Below are 26286 nucleotides of genomic sequence, written 5' to 3' on the forward strand. Positions count from 1 at the left end.
TTATCAACAACTGCGACTCGTAAAGCCTTTCTTTCCACCTATCGTGATAGAAAAAACTTCATTATTTCATCATATAGTATTCAGTTATAATATACAAGGTGGTTCGAACTGTATTCCGAAAACTTTGGTAGCATATTCTACACATAAAAATAAGTAAAAAAGTTCGTATAAATTATGTCCTAAAATTCCACTTCTCCAACTCCCAGTCGATGACATACCAAGAATTTACAACTTTGAGAAACACCTCACTGTAGTATTGAGTAATAAAAAGGATTGGAAGGAAGAAACGGTCAGCATGTAAAAGACCATACATGGTATACTGATGCATTCAAAACCAAAGCAGGGACAGGTATAGGAGTATTTGGGCCGAAAACTAAATACTCCCAACCAATGGGCACCTACCCAACTATCCTTCAGGCAGAAATTTACGCTATCGAAAGATGCATACAATTTATCTTAGATAGGAACTATCGAAAACAGGAAATTGCCATCCTATCCGATGGTCAAACAGCACTAAACGCGATCAACTCAGTAACCATCAATTCGAAGTTGGTCAAAGAATGCCTAGAGAAGCTCAACAAATTAGGCAAAGAAAATAGAGTCTTCCTACTATGTGTGTCTGCTCACCAAGGTATAGAAGGCAATGAAAAAGCAAATGATCTACACTGATAAAAAAGATAGACTTGAACTAAAGTCGTCATCGTTCTTGAAAAAAAAATTAGTGGCAAGAGAATTTATTTTAGCGTAAAAGAAAATATTTTGCCTGAAGAAAAACTCTATTAACTCAAGAAAACTGGTTCTCTTGAAAAATTCGAAAATTTCTCTTGAATTTATTTTCATTGAACCAAGTGCAAGTTACTTTGTTTTAAGATAATAAGAAAAATACGCTAGGAAGTACTTCATTCAAGAAACATGGCCATTTTTCCGATAGCTAAATACTCTTTTGATGAAAAATAATAACGACACGCAAAGACGATGACGAAGGACGGTATATACAATCAGTGGGCAGTCCAATCAGTCGTACGTCGCATTTCATAAGTCGCACATCATAGTACGCACGGGTTTTGTTGCTTGGAATCACTTCACTTGGAATTTTACATAATTTGCTTTTTAAACACATATCGTATAGGAAATTAGTGATCGTTATTAACATGCATTGGTCATTTTTTATGGACAAATTTTAGGATATATGGATTCTTTAAAGGAGTTTCTGAAAAAATGGAAATTAGAGCATTTATTTGTTATATTTGAAGATAAGAGACATTTACCTAATGCACCTGTTTAGATAATGCATGCGTGACTATAGAATAAGAATATAGGTATCGACTTTTTTATGCAAATAATTACAAAAATTTTAGAATTTCAAGTCGTATTAAAAAATTCAAAATGTGACCAAAGCTTATAATTTTAATAATTTATTTGCTTTACTTTGATTAATCGTGATGTAACATTTTTTTGTAATTTGTAGAGTGATGAACCACCCCAAAAAATACCAAGGAGTGAAGAAGCAGAAATAACTAATATGCCTGTATATGATGTATAGACTTCTCATATATCAAAATAAATTTTAGCTGAGTCAGTAGTATTTGCTATTGGTTTAAGAAAAGTGTCTCTTTAATCAAGAAATGTCCCTTTTCAATCAAGAATTTTTGCATGAATCAAAGAGACTATTGTTCTTGTAGTAAGAACTTCTTTGCATATTCATTTTGGGTCAAGAGTGAAATACTTTGGACAGATAGATTCTTCTATTCTCTAAAGTAATTTTTTAAAGCTTATGAAAAGATAGTTAATGCTTTGGGCAAAGAAACGTCGTTCTTGGCCCTATTGAAAAGCGCCAATCTTCTGGGTTAAAGTCATATTCATTTCGACTGAGAGATCCTTTTTTTCAGTGTAGCTAGGAAAGGAGGGAACACTTCACTAACTGTACCAGAACCGTTCTGTTTTCCAAACGGGAACCAACTGAAAGCGGAACTGAAGAATCTGGAAGACTCCATCCGTAACTTGGAATGGGTGTCCTCCAACGGTGTAAGACACTCGAAAAAGTTCCTCAGGACTTAAGACCGAGAAAAATCAAAGGTTTTCCTTAATTTAAATAAAAACAATCTTTGGATCGTCACGGGGTTTCTATCAGGACGCTGTCTCCTCAACGAACACCTCAGTAAGCTGAAGCTGAAACAACGGCGAATGCAGATTCTGTGGGGAAAATGGCGAAACACCAGAACACCTTATCACTGAGTGCGCCGAGACGACGACCATTCGCGCCATGAACTTTGGTACAGCTGATGTCGACGATGGAGAGCTGGCCCCTGTGGAGCCGATTCAGATACTGGTTTTTGTTATAGCCCTGAGACTGTATGATGAGTTATAACTCGTTATAACTCAAGAAAGGGGAACACACAAAGTCGCGGTGATTCTCCCCTCCTAAACATTCTACATGTCCTAAAATGCTGGATGTAGAAGTTTAATTTTTATTTCGATTTTTTCTAAATAATTCCTGAAGTAAATACGGTATTGGTGACAGACATGAGAAATTTGATTTTGATGTCAATATGCCTCTAGTTGCGTAGAGGGCGCCACCTACATATTTTTTAACTGCTTTGAAGAGTAATAACTTTTCGTCCGCCCTGTATAAAACTACTGAGTATAAAAATATATATTTTCGATGTTTAGAAAAAAATAAACAATTTGCAAAGTGCTTTCCGAAAGGAAATTAAAAAGCGCGAAAGTCAGTGCGTTCAGGTGAATATTTTTGTACTTTTCTTTGGTATTAAGGGCTTAAGCATCTTTAAAAGTTCATTAAAACATGTGCCATCCATTTTGAGGTAGTTTTTAAGGTCATCTGTTAAACTAGTTCTTAATTTTCGCACTTCATGTGAGATACTTTCTTCTACGATTAATATTCATATCTAAAAGCTTTCATGTTGTAACAACCCCCCATTTTTCACCCAAAAACGCTTTTTCTCTTTGTAATTGGCTCTTGCAATAAAAAAAGCACGAGAAATGTATCTTTTATATCTAAAAACATTTTTTACTTCAAGATCATTACATTAAAACTGACGATATTTTAGTGTGTGTGGTGAAAGCTTTCCTTCAGTTCAAAAACCGACAGTCCCAAAACTGAAGATTGCATCGTTCGACGTAACTGCATTGTGTGGCCTGGCAAAGTTTAGATCTTCAGTTCAGATCGCACGAGCCCAGAACTGCCGGCGAACTGTATGTGAATGGGCACCTTTAAAAGCGTTTAACTCAGTTACCAACAATTAGAAGTTGGTCAAAGAATGTCTAGAAAATCTGAACAAATTAGGTAAAGAAAATAAAGTCCTCCTACTCTGGATGCCAGTCCACAAAGGGATAGAAGGTAAACAAAAATCAAACGATCTGGCTAGAAAATGAGCAAACACTCAACTAACTAGACCAAAACCGTTCTACTTCCCAAGTGGAAACCAACTCAAAGCGGAATTCAAGAAGTTGGAAGACACGTTCCGTACATACATACTGCTATTACTCGAGAAAAATCGTTGTACAGGGTGGGTCAAATTCGACGCTTTTAAATGGAAACACCCTTTTCTATAGGAGATAGACGGAAACTAATATCGGTGTCTGGAGTTCAATTTTCTTCAAAAACATGATGGTGAAAACCGCACATCAATATCTGTTACCGTTTCGGAGTTACGGGGTGTTTTTCAAAGATTTGCATTTTTAACAAATCGCTGTAACTTTTTTGCTATGTTAAATTTTGTATTTCTATGAAAACATTTCCAAAGCACCTTTTTACGTAAAATTTAATGGTTTAAGTGTATTTTTTTTTTTAAATTAATAATTTAAGAGTTATCAACAGGAAAATTGATTTTTTATTTGGGACACCCTCTATATTTTTAATTAACTGAAAAGAATTTAAAATTACCTTTCCAAAAATATAGCACACTTGATATTTTGTTATAATCCCCTTCGAAATACAGAATTTTTAAAAGTTTGCCACTTTTAACTAGGATGCTTTGGACCCCTTATTGATGATATGCCTTTAATGGAACTCGAAAACATATTTTTCCAGCAAGACGACGCACCGCCTCTGAACGCTGAAGTTATCAGCAAATTTTTGCAGCCAATTTCAAGAATAATAGAATAGCTAACCAAGGATCCCAGCCGTTGGCCGTCGAGGCCGCCTGACTTAGTGCCCACGGATCTAATCCTATGGATATATTTGCGGAAGAATAAATGTTCCTTATTCTTCCGTATAATCTAGACAAGAATTAGAAATACTTAGCAGTTATGAGAGGGTATCTTTCACCCCTATTGAGTTAATGAATTCCGCGAGAAATGTTCAAAAACTACCCCGTCACTCCATAACAGAAGACGGTCGAACGCCTCTAGCAAAATCTCATGTCTTGGTTTGCTATTTATTTTTATTGTTATTAGATATAGTTTAAATGTGTTGATGTTGGTTAAATATATTTTAAATTGTTACAAAAATTCTGCATCTCTCATAGCAAATATTATTTTCGTTTTAATTGATGTTCACAGCTAGAATTTTTTTGCATTACAGCCGGTGCCATTCAAAGCCTACTTATTTAAAGCGGGCGAATTTTTATATACCCTATATCTCGAAGGGGAAAATACCAAGTGTATTATATTTTTGGAAAGGCAATTTTAAATTCTTTTCAATAAATTAAAAATATACAGGGTGTCCCATATAAAAAATCAAATTTTCTGTTGATAATTCTTAAATTATTAATTTAAAAAAAAATATACTTAAACCATTAAATTCTACGTAAAAAGGTGCTTTGGAAATGTTTTCATAAAAATACAAAATTTTCCATAGCAAAAAAGTTACAGCGATTTGTTAAAAATGCATATTTTTGAAAAACACCCCGTAACTCCGAAACGGTAACAGATATCGATATGCGGTTTTCACCATCATGTTTTTGACAAAAGTTGAGCTCCAGACACCGATATTAGTTTTTATCTATCTCCTATAGAAAAGGGTGTTTCCATTTAAAAGCGTCGAATTTGACCCACCCTGTACAACCGTTGATATTCTCAAAAAATATCAGGTATATAAATAACATAACAAATTTACTTAAAAAATATATTCTCTCTAAACAAACTAAATAATTCGGAGGAAACTCCTTAATTGCAAAAAATTTGTACCTACAACAATACAAATAAAGTAATGAAATAGCTCTCCATAATTATTTCATTTCGACGAATGTAAATTCGAAAATGTAAGCTTTTTGCACTAATTAGTAAAATTAACAACCTGTAAATTCTATTTTAATAGACTACAAAACTTAGTATAACACGTAAAAATGAAAATCGGATTTATCTTCAAAATCATAATAAAATAGCTAACAACCTAATTAAAAGTGTTTTTCGTTTACCAGACTACAAACGCCAGCTTTAAAACTAACTTGAATAATTAGTGTATCACGTAATCAAAAAATGCCGGCAGTTTTTCTGAAAAAACAGAATTGGAAATTCTTTGACGCGTAAATCAATTTCATATTACTAGACCCAATGTGACCAGAATTTTGATATAGGTGGGCTCTTGGACTAACGAGAGCCGTTGAACGTGACACACCAAATCTCTCCGTTAGGTCATGTACACCAGACTTCCACTTGTAACTGGACAAGTGGATATTGTTCATCTGGCGACCATGACACGACTCTATCCCTAAGATTAAAGAGAGAGAAGCTCTCCGTATATTATAGAATGCTCTGGATCTCATCCATATTTCATAAGAAATAGATTTAATTAGAAAAAGGGTTTAAATTAATCAATGCATATTACTCAAAGACATTATAAAGATAGACCAAACATCTCATACATAAATACTCGTTGGTAGTGTATCAAACATTCCAATGTGTCAAACAAGGACAGAAGAGACAGAGAAGTCTAAAATTTCCGACCCCGGCAACTAGGCGCATTTCGATTGTTCTAATGGCCAGTGGCGTATCGTTTTTTGGAACGCATTTAATTAGTAAAATAAAAGTAAATTAATTAGTAAAATTTATACTCCATATTAATATACTACATTAACACTTTTTCGTCGGATGAGTTTTGTTATAAGGTATAATATAATAATATAATTAATATCCCACATATACCTATGTTGAAACGTTAGTAGGCGGTTTTCGAAAATCGCTCCAACGTCGATTTTCAATTTAAACTTTCAGTTACTTCTATATAAACTTTCAGTTACTTTTGAATATTTACAGGGTGACTCACAGGCTTTCGAAACAGTTCTATATTAGTTTGTGGTTGGTGACTTTTCTTTCAATTTTTTTTCAGAATATGGAGGCAATTGTAAAGCACATTTTAGACATTTTTGTAAACATAGGTGGCCGGAACATATTTTCAAACTAAAGTTGTAGATTTGCTATTAAATTTCCATTCCAGAAATACCTAGGTTGCGACCTGTCCTTTTTTGGAATAACTTGTCCTTTTGACTTTTTTTGACTTAAAGTCATTTTTATTTTCGTATTTTCCCTGAGAAAATTACCTACAGCAAACAGAAATATTCTTTTCGTCCAAATTTAATTAGAGATGTTATAAAAATAAATAAATTTTTCTTGTTTAGAATAGGCAACATTATTTAGAACTTCCCGTTTAATCTGAAATCATAGTTTAGGTTTTAGTTTTACCTTTTTTGATCTTAAAAAGAGCTTCAAAATTAGTAATTAGTAACGATTTAGTTAGTTCGCAATCGATAGCTTCCTGTGAAGTACTGTGTAATAGTTGTTTAATCTTGTATTATTAATAACTTCCTATACCTAAAATCAATATTTAATGAGAAAATTTTTTTTTAACAACGACGACGATATTGAACTTCAAAACCAATTTATATAAATTATCTCGTATTATTGGAATGAAAATTTTATGGAAAATCCCCTGACCAAAAAATATTTTCATGCGCATATTTGAGACAACCTGTATATCTAAAAAACTATTTTTAAAATCTGCACACATGCTAAAAAAATAATAACATTTAATTAATTACATAATATCTCAGCTTCTAAAATAAACAAATATAATTAAATGTTAATTGATAATTACTATCAGCTTGCCGATTTACATCCGATGGAAATCTAAAAAGACTCAAAGAACAATTTTTTGAATTATTTCCACAATTAATAGCAGCGCACAGTAAGGCACTCATTTTTTGTCAATCCGTCCCTGTGCTCGGACGCAAGGCTCGAACCTCACAGCTCGACGGACCGAATTCAACTGAAACCACAAAACACATACACAAGGAGAAGTGCGAGTTAGTTAGTTTATAATCATCTGCTGATGATGCTAACATGGTTAGCGAAACGCGCGTCCAGTGTAAAAGTAAAAGTGTTTTGGTGTATTGTGGTGATTTAGTGTTTTTATTTTGCTGTTTAGCACCAAAGGTTCCAACCCTCAACTGTAATCTGCGAGCGCCTTGCTAAATATTGGAAAGTGAAATTGACGTTTAAATTTGACACTGTTGACAAGTCTACTGCTACTAGCGCCCCCAATATCGCTTGTAGGAACTACGGACTAGATTGTCACGCATGGCGGGAAGTTTAAAAAAATAAAAAATTTTAATTCTTCATTTATTTTTAATTATGACATAGATAAAAACACAAAAAATACACCATTTTTTAAAAATATGTTTAATATCAATATCAAATATACAACAGAAATGAATTTCACCAAAATAAATTAATAAAATTAAAAGAATAATGTTACAAGTAGATCAAGAGACAACATTAATTATAACAAAACTGAAAAAAATGGCGTCATGGATGGCTTAGAAATGAAGATATATAGGTATATCATAATTTTGAAAGTAAAATTATATAGGAAATGTCATCGATCATCATTTTTATGCCAACTGGACGATTATTTCAAACATACAAGCTGAGTTCGTTCATAGTGCTCTTAGAAATCTAGATAAACAAAGAATAATAAATTAAAAGTATTCCAGGGGAAAAGAGAGGAAAAACTTGTATCGTCTCTGATATCTGTCAGGGTATTGTTGAAAGTGTCATCTTTTTGCTCGAAGTTTTCAGGTCGATTAAAAAGATGACATTTACAACAATACTTTGCCGTAACTTTCACAAATATCAGAGAGAGAGTACAGGTATTGCCTCTCTTTTCCTCTGGGATGCTTTATATCTGTTGTTCTTTGTTTATCTATATTTCTCAGAGCATAATACCGAACACGACTACAGTATATAATAATTTCAATATCCTAAGTGGAAAGAAAAAAGATCACCTTTTCGTTTTGTACTATGGTCCCTTTCTTCCGATGGCTCATCTCGTTGATATTTAGGAAGGTATCATCGGTCCTGGGATGAAGAAATAATCGGTCCTGGGATGAAGAAATATAAAATCCAATTTGATTTGATGATCCTTTTCTGTCACCTAAATCAGGAGAATGACAATGAGCATGTTAAGATGAAAAAAAACTTATTTATCAACACTTACCTACACGTTAGTCCAAAGAGTTTTATCAAAAACCTATATTTGCCTAAATAATTTATGTATTAAATTTACAAAGCAAACTGCAGCGTGTAAACAAAAGAAATAAAATGGCGACAAGTCAACGTCAACGACCCGACATAGACCCGACAAGGAGAAAAGTGGTGTTCGAATAACAAATTATGGGTCACCAAAAATTGTTTTTGTCTCCTTTCAACGCACACTTTAGAAAGAAAAAGAGATGAACTGTTATACTGAAAGAATGTCAAGGTTTTATCTGTCACTCTTGTCAATAATTTATCGGTAAGGAAGATTCCTAGAAAATCGCTTGTAGTCAAGTTTTCAACCATTGCCAGTTCTCCCATAAGAAGTGTCATCCACCTGACTGAAACGCTTTGCAACCTGCCAGCTTGCAAAAACTGGCAGAAAATATTTGCGAGAGTGCAACTACTCTTTTCCTTAAACTATAATAAAGGGTCTTGACAAACAGACGGACGGACAACAAAGTGATTCTATATAAAGGATCCGTTTTTTCCTTTTGAGGTACGAACCCCTAAAAATCATCAACCCCGTGTGTTAACAGAAGTAAAAGCAAACTGCATACTGTATATACACTAAGTACTGGAATTTATTTAAACTTTGTGTTGGTCTCTGTTTTAATGACGTTACAAATTGTTATTTGTCTTTGTCTAAATGCTACGGTTTAAGTAAACTATTTCATTAACAAAACAGAGCAGTGTAATCGAAACATGATTTCATGCTCGCCAATTCTCTTACATTTCTATAATAGCATAAGAGTATACCGGGTGCGTCTCAAAAGTGGCTCACACCCATAACTTTTTTATTTTTTGAGATAATAAAACGAGATTTGGTATGTTAGTGTATGACACAAATTAAGATTGATTGACGTATTCGATTGTTTTTGGTCACTTCACGTTTTACCTGGAAATGACTACAACTTTTGATTTTTAAATGACACCCGCGGTATTTTTTTTACTTTATTCGATACGTAAAATTCGAACATCATATGTCAACTTTTGACATTTTCACGTATGGTTTATTTGAAATTGTAACATACGGTTCATAACGACAATCTGACTCGAAGTACCAAGTGTGTGGTACCAAATTATTCGTATAAAAATGCTTTTTTCAAATATGCTAATGAGCCACCCTTGTTCTATTTAAAAAAAAAGATATGATTAAACATACGATTTAGGCATCTTTTAACCAACCAGTACAAGATACGAAAAACATTAGACGATCAAATCTGTTGTTAACTAAATATATTTTGTATACTATAAATAAAGATATCCCACCACTGCACTGGTTTCTTACTTGATAAATTCGGGGAAACACCGAAGTTCTCGTTCTATGTTAATATCATTTCTATTGGCTCTGTGTTTAAACGTGTCACAGAATCACAATAATATTCTGTTTATTCGCTTTGGTGTTTGTAAATTTTGTACCAGGTGCACTTCGAAATAATGGATTCAGATTCTGAGTACCTTATGAACTCAAAAAGTCTTTATAAATAAAAACATTTTTGTTATAATGAACTTAAAATAAAAATTTATTAAAATTTATGTATTTTTATTAATCAAACACATACTATTAAATACTTAAAAATCTCAAAAATTTCTAGTTGAACACCGTTTTATGAAATGATAACTGATCATAATAGTGTTCTTTCAAAATGGGGTAATCTGGGGAATTCTGGGGAATTTCAGACATCCAACTGGGGAATTTCTGTCAGAGCTATCTGGCAACACTGAATAAGCATATATGTAGGGTTTTTTTGGCCCCTTTTTCCGCTTCTTTTATTTTGTTTGTTTAAAAGAAAATTATTTTTCCTTTAAATTTTACAAACCACTGGTTCTTTTCTGGGTTTTCTTTCTTGTAAATTTAATCTACTACCTATGTTACCATATTATCAAGAAATTATGATTCATTAAAAACAAAAAAATTACCAAAAAATTCCAAATTTAAAAATAATGCGACAAAAACCTCATAATCGTGTTTCTGCGGTCGAAATATACTAGTGATGGGAAAAACCGATTAATTTGAATAATCGAGTACTCGAGTTTCAAGCGATTTCAATAATCGAGCGATCGCGCGAGCGAAATATCGCTAATATTTAAAAATACGGTTTTTTCGCCCGTCGCTTGTTGTGCTCGTAACGCCAAGCAGCAAGTTGCGTGCCCATAGCACATATTCTTTCGGTGATGAATGGCAAGTAACAAGCGACGAGTAATTCGCTTGATGGCTTGATTTAGTTTATTAGTTTATTTCAAAACATTGTCGATGCGTAGGTCGTAAAATTTTGTCACTCATATACGCAACGGATAACGTCGTATAAATTTGCTACCTGCAATGTATGTAGAAAATTCGCTCGGCTTTTTATCGAGTATGTCACATTAAAATCGCATTTCAATTTATTTCATTCTACAGGGTCCGGCAATAGTGCGTCGGGCATCTGTAGCTCATAGAATAAAACACTTGAGAATTTTGTTTTAGTGCAAACCTAAAGTATGTACCAGGATGTATTTCAGGAAAATATTTTAACTTCTATAGGGTGGCTCAAAAAACTGTGAGTGAACCTGGATGATTTTTTTTAAATGGAACACCCTGTATATTATTGCATTTTTGGATTCCTTTCAGATCACTTTACATACACCTAAGATATAAATAAATATATTTCGATAGTTTCAGAGATATTAAAAAATAAATCAAAAATATATATTTTTCAGCCCTTCTTAAAAAAATTATTAAAAATACAAGAACTGTTCTGAAATCAAAACTATATTAGGTATTTACTTTAGATGGTCTATTCTTACTTTGCTATAAATATGGTAATCGTAAATCCTACAGGATGTTCAATATTCTACGTCAAACTTTCTAAAATATAAAATATGTTTTCTTTGTTTTTTTAAATGGAACACCCTGTATATTATTTTTTTATTAGATGGAGAGAGTATTTCCAATGGATTGTTTGTACGGTTTCGCACGGTTTCGAGATACACGCAGTATTATTCATATGGCGCTTTCAATGGTAAAATACGAGAGAAAAATCATTGGGTGGCTTTGATAAAAATTTACTGTGGAAAATGCCATATGAAATATAAAACCGCAAATATCTGCGAAACCGTTAAAAATTTTAAAATACTGTAACAAAAAATGTTCATTCTTTAATTCTCCGTCTATTGAAAGAATAATATACAGGGTGTTCCATTTAAAAAAACGAAAAAAAATTATTTTATATTTTAGAAAGTTTGGCGTAGAATTTTGAACATCCTGTATAATTTACGATATTCATATTTATAGCAAAGTAAGTACAGACCATCTAAAGTAAATACCTAATATAGTTTTGATTTCAGAACAGTTCTTGTATTTTTAATAATTTTTTTAAGAAGGGCTAAAAAATATATATTTTTGATTTATTTTTTAATATCTCTGAAACTATTGAATGTATTTATTCATATCTTAGGGTTATGTAAAGTGATCGGAAAGAAAGCCAAAAATGCAATAATATACAGGGTGTTCCATTTAAAAAAAATCATCCAGGTCCACTCACACTTTTTTGAGCCACCCTATAGAAGTTAAAATATTTTCCTGGAATACATCCTGGTACATACTTTAGGTTTGCACTTAAACAAAACTCTCAAGTTGTTTATTCTAGGAGCTACAGATGCCCGACGCACTATTGCCGGACCCTGTATATAGAATCGCTTGCGTTCGTCTCGTTACTCATGGTACAAAGAATACAAGGTATGATCGATAGCGGCTCCAATTTCGTTCAGTTCGCGCATACCACCTGTGACGTCACTAGGAAAATAATGAATAAATAAAAAATAAAGAAAGTTGACAGGAGATCTGCATTTTTTGGGGTTATGGTTAAGAATTGTTTATTTTTAAGACTTTTTAGTTCGTTTAATTTAATAATTACCTGATAATTACTAAAACCAGCAGTTTCAAAAATATATTTAAAAATAATAATTATTTATTAACATGGATTTGGACCATAATAGGTAAGAATACTAAATTTATTTCTATATTCGGTATAAAATTGTTTATTAGGTTTTTAGTTTGCGATGTTTATGGTAAATAATTTTTATGTTCATTGCCTCTGAATTCACATGAGGACAGAGATGAGGATATCTATGGAAAAGTAACCACAAGAGGAATTGTTACATCATTTACAAAATGTTGGGAATTATATTGTTTCCCATCGAAAGGTAGAAAATGCCAATGCAGATGAATGTATTGTAATTGTGATAGAAGTAATTCCAAGGGTGAAGTTTATTATAATTAGTGACCTGTGTTTCTTTTTATATGTAGATGTTTCAGGTTTTGAGAATAAATCGGTTGAACGAAACCCAAAATTTAGAGGAAGTATTTGCATACCCAGAATACGCCCATCAAGGATTATATAGCTCAAATTTCCTTTGATCGTAGGCAATTATTCAATGCAAATTAAATTTTTAAGTGACTGAAATATTAAATAGTTTACAATATGGTATATCACTGTAAAAATATATTACTTTTAGGTACAATTAGGGCCAGATACATTTCAAAAAGTAGAATATTATTTTATATTAAATGAGGTATTGTACCAACAATCAATTTATATTAATACCGCAGATTAAAAAATAACAGAATAAATAGTTCTTTCTTTTATACTACAAAAATAAACTATAGAATACAACAGTATTAAAAAAAAAAGAAAGTTATGTCTCGCCGAGATTCGAACTCCGGTCTCTCGCTTCCTAGCCCAACTCTTTACGCACTGCTCCACAGTAACTTGCTTAGCGATAATTCAATGACGGTATATAAACAAAAAAACAGGTTTATAACAATACTGTGACAATACCTTGACGATTTGAACTGGCGCGCGGAGCGTGCTGACCAATAGCGCCTGTTATCACCTGTGACGTAGCGACCAACCTGCGCAATATCATACCTTGTATTCTTTGTACCATGCTCGTTACTCGTCACTTGCATCACTCGTTCATAATCGAGCGATATCGGTTATTTCAATAATCGAGTACTCGAGCGAATTTTCGCTCGAGTTATCCCATTACTAAAATATACTACCCTTAAAAATATATGCACTTATTCAAGAGCCTGTATAAACCGTAGGTAATATTTCCAATATCAGACAAACTATTATTGGACGTATGTTGATGTTTAACGTAAAACAAACTATGCTTCCTTGTTAATATTGTCGTACAAATATACCTTATAAACCTAAGACGATGTTGGTGTACATATAAACTTAACCACGTGAATTATACGAGGAAACGTTCAAATCTCAAGCCATCTTCATTCGTTGGGGTCATAGACTTAAAATAAAATATAGACTGAGCATCTCATTCATAAATAGCTGGAACATACGGTCAGACACTGTCTTGTTATTGTTGTGTTATTGTTTTAGGTTATAACGAGTGCGACACGAGCGATAGATAGGTTGTCTCTGTCGTAACGGTCGTTCCCTGACGACTCTGCCGAGAAACACAACACTGTCTTTCGTTTCTCAAGTACACCTGAACTCTCCGTATCATAGCAGGGTAATTTTTTTATTTTAATGAAGCTATAATTAAATTAAAAATATATCGCATTTAAACTTTTTTATATTTTATTAAGATTTAGGACAGGTTTTTTAAATAAAAGTTTAGAAAAAACAATTTAGAGTCCAAAAAGGATAAAAATAATAAAATACACGTTATAGAAGAAATTTTATAATCGAAATTACGTAATTTTTGAAATTAATAATAAATTATTAATTTTAGTTGTTAACATTTACAACCCCTAATATTAATCAAAACAGGATCTATTCCACAGATATAATAGAATCGGCGACAGGGAGAGAAAAAAAAATATGATTGTTGTAATTTTTTTTCTGGTTAAGTGATGTCTTATTATGTAAATTAGAGAAAACATAAATCTGTTCCATTAAAGCAAGGAAGGTGATTGGAAGTGGATAAAATAAAAACTACATTTATTTAACTCGGTACTGTCTTTATTATACCGGGTGCGTCCCAAAAGTGGCCCATCCCCCATAATTTTTTTATATTTTCAAATAAAAAAACAAGATTTAGTATGTTAGTATATGAAATAAATTAGAATTGATTGACGCATTCAATTGTTTTTGGTCACTTCCTGTTTCACCGGGAATGACTATAACTTTTAATTTTTAAACGGCACCCTCGGTATATTTCTACTTTATTCGATAGAAAATGACACATATTTTATCGAATAAAGTAGCAATATACCGAGGGTGCCTTTAAAAATCAAAAGATGTAATCATTTCGGTGAAAAGGAAGAGGCCAAAAACAATTGAATACGTCAATAAATCTAATTTATGTCATATACCTACTAACATAAAATCTGTTTTTTATCTAAAAAAAGTTATAGGGGTGAGCCACTTTGAGACGACCCGGTATATAAAAAATATTGTTTCATAATGTAGTATCATTTTAAAATTCTTGTATGTTATTTTAGATTCTGAAGATAATTTTAGAATAAACCGGAATATATTTTTAATAAAAACATTATTAATTATTAACAGGGTTATAATTATGATTTTGCTACAATGTAAGTAAGTAAATAATGTAATGTAAGACAAAAAATTCAGATTTTACATTTTACTAAAATATTATCTAAATAAGCGCCTTTCTACAACAACGCCACTGACTCCCAATGGGTAAATTGAGAGTTGCCTACCGGTCGAAAGTCGTTTCAAGACTTAAATGGATTATTTAAGTCCAATTTCTTTACAAATTTGGCACTGGCGAACCATATTTTATAGTTCTTGAACAGAAAATGTCAATAAAATAAACACTTAAGGACTACAAGCTAAGAAAATGCGTTAAAACAGCCGGGGACATAGTGGCAACAAAGCTTTACCGCACACGTGCGACGCGTACTACAAGGTAATAAATGAATGAATAGGCTCCCTCGCCTCTAATCGGTGTTGTCATATTGTAAAGCACTTATTCTTTTTAAACAGTATCCGACTTATAATTTAGTAGTATAAGGACTATTTAATACATCTATGGAATATTAAAACCTACTCTATTAAACTGTAGTATTAATATCTCAATATATGTGTGTAACAAGAAAAAAAATATTGATAATATTAAAGACGTGACAACATAGGCTGGATGAGGAAGGCTCGGTCGACTGTACCCAGAAGTAAATATGTATACAAAAAATATTGTTTGACCGCGTTGAGATGTAAATAGTGTAGTCTATATTTTATTTTAAGTCTATGGTTGGGGTTAATTACGCCAAACAAAATCAGTGAAAGTGTTTTAATTCCAACTAATTAGTTTTAATGTACCTATTCAAAGAGTCTTTGGCCAAAATGATAAAGATTTGCATTAGGAAAATAAATTATTTAAATCGGGAGATGGTTGGCTTCAGGCAGTGGCGGTTCGTTAACAGGGGCACGTGCAGGGGTGGATGGGCCATATGGGAAAACGGGAAAATTCCCGGTGGGCCGGTCCCGATCAGAGGTCAAAAAAGATTGGATTAGCAAAAATTAAATGGTTAATCTTCTAACTAAAGTGACGTAAGATCCTTAGCGATCCATAACTAACTAATCAAGTTGCTTTTTAACATAAACAACAATTTGTAAAATAACTATTGTAAAATGTCTTTCTCTGGGACACTTATAAGTTTAATAAACATCTGTTGTTTGATCGGTTTGAAAATTTTTATTATACAAGGCGAGTCTATGAGTGCAAATATTTTCAGGCCTGGTAGATCTCAATAAAATAAACATAATATATTCTCTTTATCGAGTTTCAAATAAGTACAATCGAGTTATTAAAGTGTGGAAATTTAAAAAAATAGATTTATTTTTAAAAATTTTGAGCCACCTCAATTTTTACCACTCCCCGGAATCCCGGGATTGAATCCCCTAATGAATACATAGATAACATTATACTCCTTCCTTAATATTTTTATATAAGTGTCCAACGGATACCTCGGATGCAAAATTACAAGCTCAGGATTCCTGGAAGAAGAAGTAAGGAAACAAGCCAATAAAGCTACCGCAATATCAGGACATCTTAAATATCCCATATGGAAAAACAAACATTTGAGTACAGAATGTAAGTCAAGAATATACAAAACCTGCATACGACCAGTGATGACATATGATGCGGAAACCAGAGCTGAAACATCAGTAACAAAGAGAATCCTACGAACTACTGAAATGAAGACCTTAAGAATGATAACTGGATACACATTGAGGGACAGACAGGGAAATATAGACATAAGAGAAAAGTGCCAAACAAACGACGTTGTCAGATGGATAAGGCAGATAAGAAGAGAATGGAACCAACATGTCAATAGAATGGGCCCCGACAGAATGGCCATAATAATTCGCAACAACGTACCCCATGGCAGAAGACCTACTGGACGACCACCTAAACGTTGGCAAGACAGTTGGCAGTCAACCTCGCAAGAGTTGCTTAGACGAGGAGGAAACCGGAACTAAACAGGCGATACGCCTTCTAAAAGAAGAAGAAGAAGAAGAAGAAAGTGTCCAACGAAAGGATCTGTGGCAGTGGCAGTTGCATCTGTCATTTTAATTTACATGTCGATTATATTTTTTCTCATTTCTTGGATGTCGTTTATCGAATTCCTGTCTCGCTGGACAGACTATATCATGGTAGACAGTTTAAAAAATGTCTCTGTGGCTTAAAATAAACCTAGACAATGATATATCTTTATCGGCCAGACTCATCGTTTAAAAAATAAAACCCATAGAACTATTGCCGTAAAAGTTTTTCCGGTTCGAGAGTCGTGGGTAATAAACATAAAACATGGGGATGGTTGCATATAGAGGTTTGAGAGCATAAAATGTTAGTCAAAAGTAGTAAAGCATAGTATTAAACGGTTCGGTATTTTATATTTATATTATAATGTAACAGTCTCTCCGTAATAAGATTTTTTTCGATATCGATAAAACTGTCACTGTTATCATGTGCACTCCCCCGGAAGATCACAACAATGCTATAAAAATCAGAGAAGAACTATTGGAATATGTAGCGGAATTCAACTACCTCGGCAGTTTCAATTAGGAGAATGCCAATATCGAATTTGAAATTCAACTTTCTTATTCAAAGGTTGCAATTCTTTGAATAAGAAGACTAAGGAAGGAGCATATCAAAAATCTTAGGTCCACCGCGATGGGCCTCAAATATGGCGGATTTAAATTCCGGTTTATCAGTGCCGTTCTAATTTTATTTAAAAAATGTAAAACTATGATGTAGGGTAGACGTGTGGCAGACTCTATATTTTTTTATTTATTTTACGTTGCGAATAAATGTTGGTAGTTATTAAAATTGTTATAAAAATATAAAATTCTAATAAAAATAGATAAGTTATAATAATTATTTATAACCATAAACATCCGACACGCTACTGAAGCAGGTAAGTCAAAATGACGTATCTAAATTCTTTGACATCTAATCTTTGACAAGTAGTAAATAAAATAAAAAATGCAAGAAAAAATATATAATTAGTTAATTTAAGTGAATTTCGTAAATGAAGGGATTATTACACGTATGTATATTATATAGTCACTTACTAGCGAAAAGTTGTTCCATTATTTCACGTGATTTTTGCCGAGAACTACCGCACGCTACACAACCATTTTAGAGTCTTTTTCGATAAATCGCGATAGTGTCACTGTTATTATAAGTTTTGCCACAATTTCCATCTAGATTTACTACCTTTATACAACTATTAGTAGTAGAATAAATAATAAATAACATAAAATAAGCTCCGTAAAGACTGACAAATCCACAAAATTTCAAATCAAATTCAAATGTGTCAAATGAATCGTCAAACATAACTGTCAAGGATCCCCACCCTAGAGTCCTTTTTTCGCCCACCATGCATGAATACATGGATAGCATTATGCTCCTTCCTTAGTCTTCTTATTCAAAGTTGCAACTGATTACTGTTGCTAGAATATACTATTAATTTTAATTGTATTTTGTACACATTGGGGATTGTAAACTCATAAGTATAAAGTATAATGAAAACTACTAATTTTTTCTTCTAATTTCGAGGTACTAAATGAAGATTTAACTGTTAATCTCATAATTACGTAAAACCCTTGTAAAACTTTAAAATAATTAAGGGCGTCAATGGACGGATAGTATTTAAATATTTAATTTTAACAACTACTATCTATCTTTCCCAAAAATCTAATACAAATCACGCTCTTTTTCTTAAAATCTGTCCCTATTCTACTACAAATTTACCCACTGTATTTTATTGCGCCCTCGGCGAAGTTTGGTTTAGGCCGGTGCGCCGAAAGGAGGCTTTTTTATCAAAAAAAACCCTCAGAATCTAAATGGACCTTTATCCACTTGTTAGGAACTGGAACTTAGATAAAGCAGCCAAGAACTTTGCTGAAGTTGTTGAGCGTTCGGCGGCTTGTTTATCAAAAAGTTTATTGACAATCGAGTTGCCTGTCGTCCCCGTTAGTCTGCTATTGACATGTAAATTTTGTAAAGTTTACAGGGTGGTAAGTGTATACGACCGTATAATGTTTCGGGAATTGGTTAGGATCTAGGGGAATAGAGTGCATGTGTGTAAGTCGGGGGAAACTCATACAATATTAATTATTACTAAGAAACATAGAGGGTAACTAGTAAGGGAAAGCTGAATTTACAAATTGTTTACAGGTAATATGCAAATTATAAGCGTCTACATCAATATATGGGACCGGCCATAATCTTGGAAACTATAACACAAACTCTTGAAATTTAATAAGTCTGTATCAGTTGAGAACAGTATCAATTAAATCAGTGAACCAAATAACCTTTAGCCTGAATACTGATATCAAGCACAAAGTAAAATTTTATAGTTTTTAAATTTTTTAATGCCTTGTTAATAAAATTTATTTGCATAAAAAATATTTATAAAAAATATATTTAGATATCTTCCATGTATTTTTAGATGTTAAAAATTTAAAATTAACCAAACAAGTCTCAAATTAAAAGTAATAAGATGCATATGAGAGAGTCAAAATAGACAAAAGTAAAGATAATATGAACAGTGATAATGGTTCAATTCCTTCCACTTCTCTGTTCCTATTGCTCTTCAATCAATCGTGTTACACACAGATACCATAACAAAATAATTAATGTTATTTTACAAAAAATGGGGGAGGAGGAGCAATTTTACAACAGTGAACATAACATATATTTTACATTACACATTATTTAATTTGTTTATACTCCAATATGTTCTGTATGGATATTTTGATGTTGATACTAATTATATTATTTCGTGGTACCAAGTGCATTATATTATTACAAAGTTCGTTTGCAAATGGTTTACGTCAATATCTACTCAATAAATTTAGTAATTTATATTTTAATAGGTACTTACGTGTAAAATTTCAAGTGTGTGGTTATGTGTGGACACTTACCTGTAACAAAAATAAAAGTACTTTAATTATAATTATACATCTAACACAACCAAACTTATATGGAATCATCTATTATTTTTCATAATTTTTGAGATGTATGAAAATTTTCTGTTTATGAATAAAACTCAGTCCTTACCAATGACTTTTAATGAAAAATAATCCATATAGCAATAAAAAAAATTACTTATAATGAAAAATAAATAAAATGGTATTTTTTGATTTCTGAAACGAAATTAAGATTAAAATTTTTAATGGTCAAAAAGCATAAACAAAAAGAAAATTGATAATTTTAATATTCCTTGTTGCCACCTCTATATATACTTCTTATTAAATTATCCATGTTGTCTTGGGGTATGTGTTCCCATTATGCTAATGCTGCATTAATAAGCTATGCGAGATTTTCTGGATTTTTTCGACGAGCTCTAACCCTTCTTTTGAGCTAGTCCCACAAGTGTTCGATAGGGTTTAGATCTGGTAAATAGGCAGGCCAGTCCAAAACTATGACACCTTCCGTTCCAAGACATTCTCTAGTCACTCTGCTGGTATGGGGAGGTGCACTATCGTGCAAGAAGTTAAAATTATCCCCAATTGCAGCTCTCCAAAGACTAACGATTGGTTCTAGTACAAAATCAACGTATCTCCGACCCGTTAAAATTTGATGGAGTTTTTGCTCCTAGTATAATATCTCCCTAGAACATTACAGTTCATAATTTATATCTTGGTACAGATTTGGCAGCATGAAGTCTCGCTCGTCTTCCTGGAGCTCTGAGAACCCGAATTCTATTGTTATCTGATCTTAGGCCAATTCTGGTCTCATCCGAAAAAAGGACATTTTGCCAATTCTCAGTTATCCAATTTTGATGTTGAAGGCATCAATTTAGCCGGTCAATTTTATTTTGCCGAGATAACTGTGGGATCCGTAACTCTCTCCTACTGTAAAACCCTCGTGCACGAAGCCTTTTTCTTATGGTTCCAACTGAAATGTTCCCACTCGTAGCTGCCAGAAGTTGTCTTTGTAGCTCTGGATGAGAAACATTGGGATTTATTCTAGCAATTTAGCACACAAGGCGGTCTTGTTGTTCGTCTGGACAAACAACTGAACGCTCCCAAACCAGTCCACGTGACTTTGAAAATACTTTACTATAAAATCAATGAAGACTTTGAGATGTAATTATTCACTTTACTTATGCATGACAGACAGCCTGACGTGTATCAATCCAGAAAGCATTATTATCCGCATCCGACAGGAAATTCACTGCTGTGCCAGTGGCACGAATCTTCAGTTTAATTACTAGGCCCCTCGGTGCATACGTAAGCGACGTCGACGGCGTCTTAATATGCGACGAGCGGCGTCGTCTGTACAAGAGGGCGCTAGGTGTTGGCCCATACCGACGAGACCGACGCCTCTTTGCTGTTTAATTTACGTTACGTCTTATTGGCATTAGGATGTGGGATGTGAGAGACTAAACGACTAATAGTGCGTTCAGAGGAAGAGGATGGTAGTCGTAATTCTAGATTAAGCACTATTATTATTATTATTATTAAGCACTATTTAAACCTAAGTAAAATTTTTACGTTTAAGATTTAGGCTTCGCCGCGTCATTTTTCTTTAAGTTAGGGTACCCACATAGACAAACAAATAAAAAGAGACCGGCAAATTAAATGGCAAAGAGAGGGACAACGTTCCCGTAGCGCAACTCAGAACGCAAAAGTTCGTTTTATTTATGTTGATCTGCGCATTGCGTCTATTGGTCCCACTATCTCATTCTAATATAACAAGAGAGAAAGAAGCAGCCATATAAAACGTAATTTCTAAATAGAAATTAGAACAATCGCCTTTCGTTTTCGTCATCATGGCAACCAAGATGACAACATCATGACAATTCGTCATGTTTGTTAGTTTTTCTTTTGGTGATTTACCTTTTTTTTCTAAACTCCATTTTATTGACTTATGAATATGGATAGGGAACAAATTTCTTTGTTCCATATAGGTATTTATATTTTGTTATTTATAATTTTAGGTTATACTATTTGTTATTTTATTTGCTGCAGGAGCCAGTATCATCTATTTTCTATATGTATTGGTGCCCCCTTTCTCTGATAGATATGTTAAAGACACCCGGTAAAATAAAAGTAAGTAGTTATATTTATCATCTTATTAAGAAAAAAGTAGAAGTAGTAGTGTCAAAAATATTTCGAACCTCTCTTAACATAACAAATGAATACAATTATTTTTTTTTCCTTTTTTGGGTAGGTAGTTTATTGCTGGTTTTTAGTAACCAGAATCTTTATTAATATACCTATTTTACTTTTGTTTTAGGATTAAAACTGGACTTGAAAATGGTTCAGGATTATGATTCTCGTAAAGTCTTCTTTGCTTGGATATTCACTTTGTTATTGCAATTAGGCAGTTTTTACGAAAATGAGATTTTTAATGCCCTTTAAAAAAATTGGCCGATCGTTTCCTGCAACAGTCAGCTCTTCTGCATTTAAAATTGGTAGGTGGGTGGACTAAACAGTGCTATTTTTTGTTATTATATTATAAAAAGTTTATTTATTTTTATGTATAAATAAATATGTTTATAAAACAGTACAATTTTTGCTTTTTTTTATAAAAAAAATTATATAATAATTATAATTATATCATTATATAACTTTATATCGTTGGAGAAGGTTAAATGCCAGCATTTTTTTAGGTTCATAGCCAACTATGATTTCCATTTAAATTTTTTTATTTGTCATTATTTCTGATAAAAAGAGTAAGCATAGAAAAAAACTGACTACGCCACTGAATTGTGGTTAAAGAACTGCCTTAAGAACGTTTTTACAGAATTTTATTATTCCGCGAAATCAAAAAGTTATGGGCAATTTTCCAAATGGCAAAAAATTCAAAAAGACCCCGTATCTCAGTTGGCAGTGAAAATATCAACAGGCGGTTTACGCCATTAGACGTTTCTCAGAAATCGAGCCCATGATATCTATATATGTTTTGCTCGATCTAGTCAGGAAATAGGTTTTCTCTGTTAAAACAGATCAATTTCGACCACCCTGTACATTCAAGGTTTGCAGTTTTGTTGAAAATAATTTATGTTTATTTATTGTCAATCTTTTTTTATTTATGTTTATTTATGTCAAGCGGTACAAAAATTCATCACGCCAGTTGAGGGTAAAGAAAAAAAAATAAGAAATTGAAAACACTGACAGAAATTTCACAGAATTTTCGACAGCGAAAAATCAAGGATTAATCAAAATGTATTGTTTTCACTTTTGGAACTAAATTTGCCCTAATTATATCCTAAAAAACTCACAAGAGAAAGACCGAAGAATGTATACTTCTTTTAGAAATATGTAATAATTATTTTTATTCAAATATGCGATAACTGTTGTGAGTAGTGTATTATAAATAAAAATTGGTAATACTTGTTGACATTCCAACATCAAACAACACGTTTTCGATGCCCTTAACGTTGTTAGGGATCAGTGGATAGTAAACCAGGGGTAGAGAAGAGAGGTAGTACGAAGAGAGGATAGAGGTTAATTATTGATGACGTCAAGTGCTGGATGCGAATGACGTTGAGTGTGTTCTCAATTATGAATTGATGCTCTCATCGAGTATATAGAGCTTATAGTTTTTTTATTGTCAAAAATGTTAATAGCGGTCCATAACGAACTCCATTTTTGTCGTTTATGAAATGCAGTATGTCCCCGGATTCAACAAGAAGAAAAACTTTTTTTATTATTGATATTTTGAGGAAAATGCATTCTTCATAAAAAAAATTGTATTGAGTATAATGGTTAATCTTATATTTTTCAAAATTTCCATACCGTTTTAGAGAACATAAAAAAACATGAAAATATTGTGAGGTCGTAAAAATTAAAACGCGTTTCTGTGGTAATATACTTTAGATTTCATTCGTTGATTGATGGTTATTATTAATTTTAATTAAAGTCATACCGGGTGTTGCATCGTCGTTGGGAACATATGAAATCCCATGCAAAATTTGTTTTTCTCGTTATAATTCGGTTTTAATATATTCTTTTGATGATAATAATGTTATTTAATAATGAATTTATACCCTACAACTGAAGAATCATACTTCTTCAGCTAATGGTAAACTGCTGATGGACACATGCCATCCAGTTCAAAAGGACCCAGTCCAGGAAATTTTTCTCGTTATAATTCGGTTTTAATATATTCTTTTGATGATAATAATGTTATTTAATAATGAAATTATACCCCACAACGGAAGAATCATACTTCTTCAGCTAATGGTAAACTGCTGATGGACACATTCCATCCAGTTCAAAAGGACCCAGTCCAGGAAAATTTTCTCGTTATAATTCGGTTTTAATATATTCTTTTGATGATAATAATGTTATTTAATAATGAATTTATACCCCACAATCGAAGAATCATACTTCTTCAGCTAATGGTAAACTGCTGATGGACACATGCCATCCAGTTCAAAAAGACCCAGTCCAGGAAAGTTTTCTCGTTATAATTCGGTTTTAATATATTCTTTGATGATAATAATGTTATTTAATAGTGAATTTATACCCCACAACCGAAGAATCATACTTCTTCAGCTAATGGTAAACTGCTGATGGACACATGCCATCCAGTTCAAAAGGACCCAGTCCAGGAAATTTTTCTTGTTATAATTCGGTTTTAATATATTATTTTGATGATAATAATGTTATTTAATAATGAATGTATACCCCACAACCGAAGAATCATACTTCTTCAGCTAATGGGAAACTGCTGATGGACACATGCCATCCAGTTCAAAAGGACCCAGTCCAGGAAATTTTTCTCGTTATAATTCGGTTTTAATATATTCTTTTGATGATAATAATGTTATTTAATAATGAATTTATACCCCACAACCGAAGAATCATACTTCTTCAGCTAATGGTAAACTGCTGATGGACACATGCCATCCAGTTCAAAAGACCCAGTCAGGAAATTGTTCTCGTTATAATTCGGTTGTAATATATTCTTTTGATGATAATAATGTTATTTAATAATGAATTTATACCCCACAACCGAAGAATCATACTTCTTCAGCTAATGGTAAACTGCTGATGGACACATGCCATCCAGTTCAAAAGACCCAGTCCAGGAAAGTTTTCTCGTTATAATTCGGTTTTAATATATTCTTTTTGATGATAATAATGTTATTTAATAATGAAATTACACCCACAACTGAAGAATCATACTTCTTCAGCTAATGAGTGTAAATTGCTGATGGACACATGCCATCCAGTTTAAAAAGGACCCAGTCCAGGAAATTTTCTCGTTATAATTCGGTTTTAATATATTCTTTTGATGATAATAATGTTATTTAATAATGAATTTATACCCACAACCGAAGAATCATACTTCTTCAGCTAATGGTAAACTGCTGATGGACACATGCCATCCAGTTCAAAAGGACCCAGTCAGGAATTTTTCTCGTTATAATTCGGTTTTAATATATTCTTTTGATGATAATAATGTTATTTAATAATGAATTTATACCCTACAACCGAAGAATCATACTTCTTCAGCTAATGGTAAACTTGCTGATGGACACATGCCATCAGTTCAAAAGGACCCAGTCCAGGAAATTTTCTCGTTATAATTCGGTTTTAATATATTCTTTTGATGATAATAATGTTATTTAATAATGAATTTATACCCCACAACCAAAGAATCATACTTCTTCAGCTAATGGTAAACTGCTGATGGACACATGCCATCCAGTTCAAAAAGACCGAGTCCAGGAAAGTTTTCTCGTTACAATTGGGTTTTATTATATTCTTTTCATGGTAATAATGTTATTTAATACTGCATTTATATCCCACAATCGAAGAATCATACTTCTTCAGCTAATGGTAAACTGCTGATGGACACATTCCATCCAGTTCAAAAAGGACCCAGTCCAAGAAAAGTTTTCTCGTTATAATTCGGGTTTTAATATATTCTTTTGATGATAATAATGTTATTTAATAATGAATTTATACTCCCCACAACCGAAGAATCATACTTCTTCAGCTAATGGTAAACTGCTGATGGACACATGCCATCCAGTTCAAAAAAGACCCAGTCCAGGAAATTTTTCTCGTTATAATTCGGTTTTAATATATTCTTTTGATGATAATAATGTTATTTAATAATGAATTTATACCCTACAACTGAAGAATCATACTTCTTCAGCTAATGGTAAACTGCTGATGGACACATGCCATCCAGTTTAAAAGGACCCAGTCCAGGAAAGTTTTCTCGTTATAATTCGGTTTTAATATATTCTTTTGATGATAGTAATGTTATTTAATAATGAATTTATACCCCACAACCGAAGAATCATGCTTCTTCAGCTAATGGTAAACTGCTGATGGA

The 26286-nt window shown here is 32.6% G+C and overlaps 1 protein-coding gene across 4 annotated transcripts in view; it reads right to left on the bottom strand.

Moving 5' to 3' along the window:
- The window catches only part of LOC115886095 (apoptosis-stimulating of p53 protein 1), a 451411-nt gene that overhangs the window by 108117 nt on the left and 317008 nt on the right, over positions 1-26286 (bottom strand). The window lies entirely within an intron of this gene.

This window comes from Sitophilus oryzae, unplaced genomic scaffold (assembly GCF_002938485.1).
Source record: "Sitophilus oryzae breed Bouriz unplaced genomic scaffold, Soryzae_2.0 scaffold_467_pilon_pilon, whole genome shotgun sequence".
NCBI classification, from domain to species: domain Eukaryota; kingdom Metazoa; phylum Arthropoda; class Insecta; order Coleoptera; family Curculionidae; genus Sitophilus; species Sitophilus oryzae.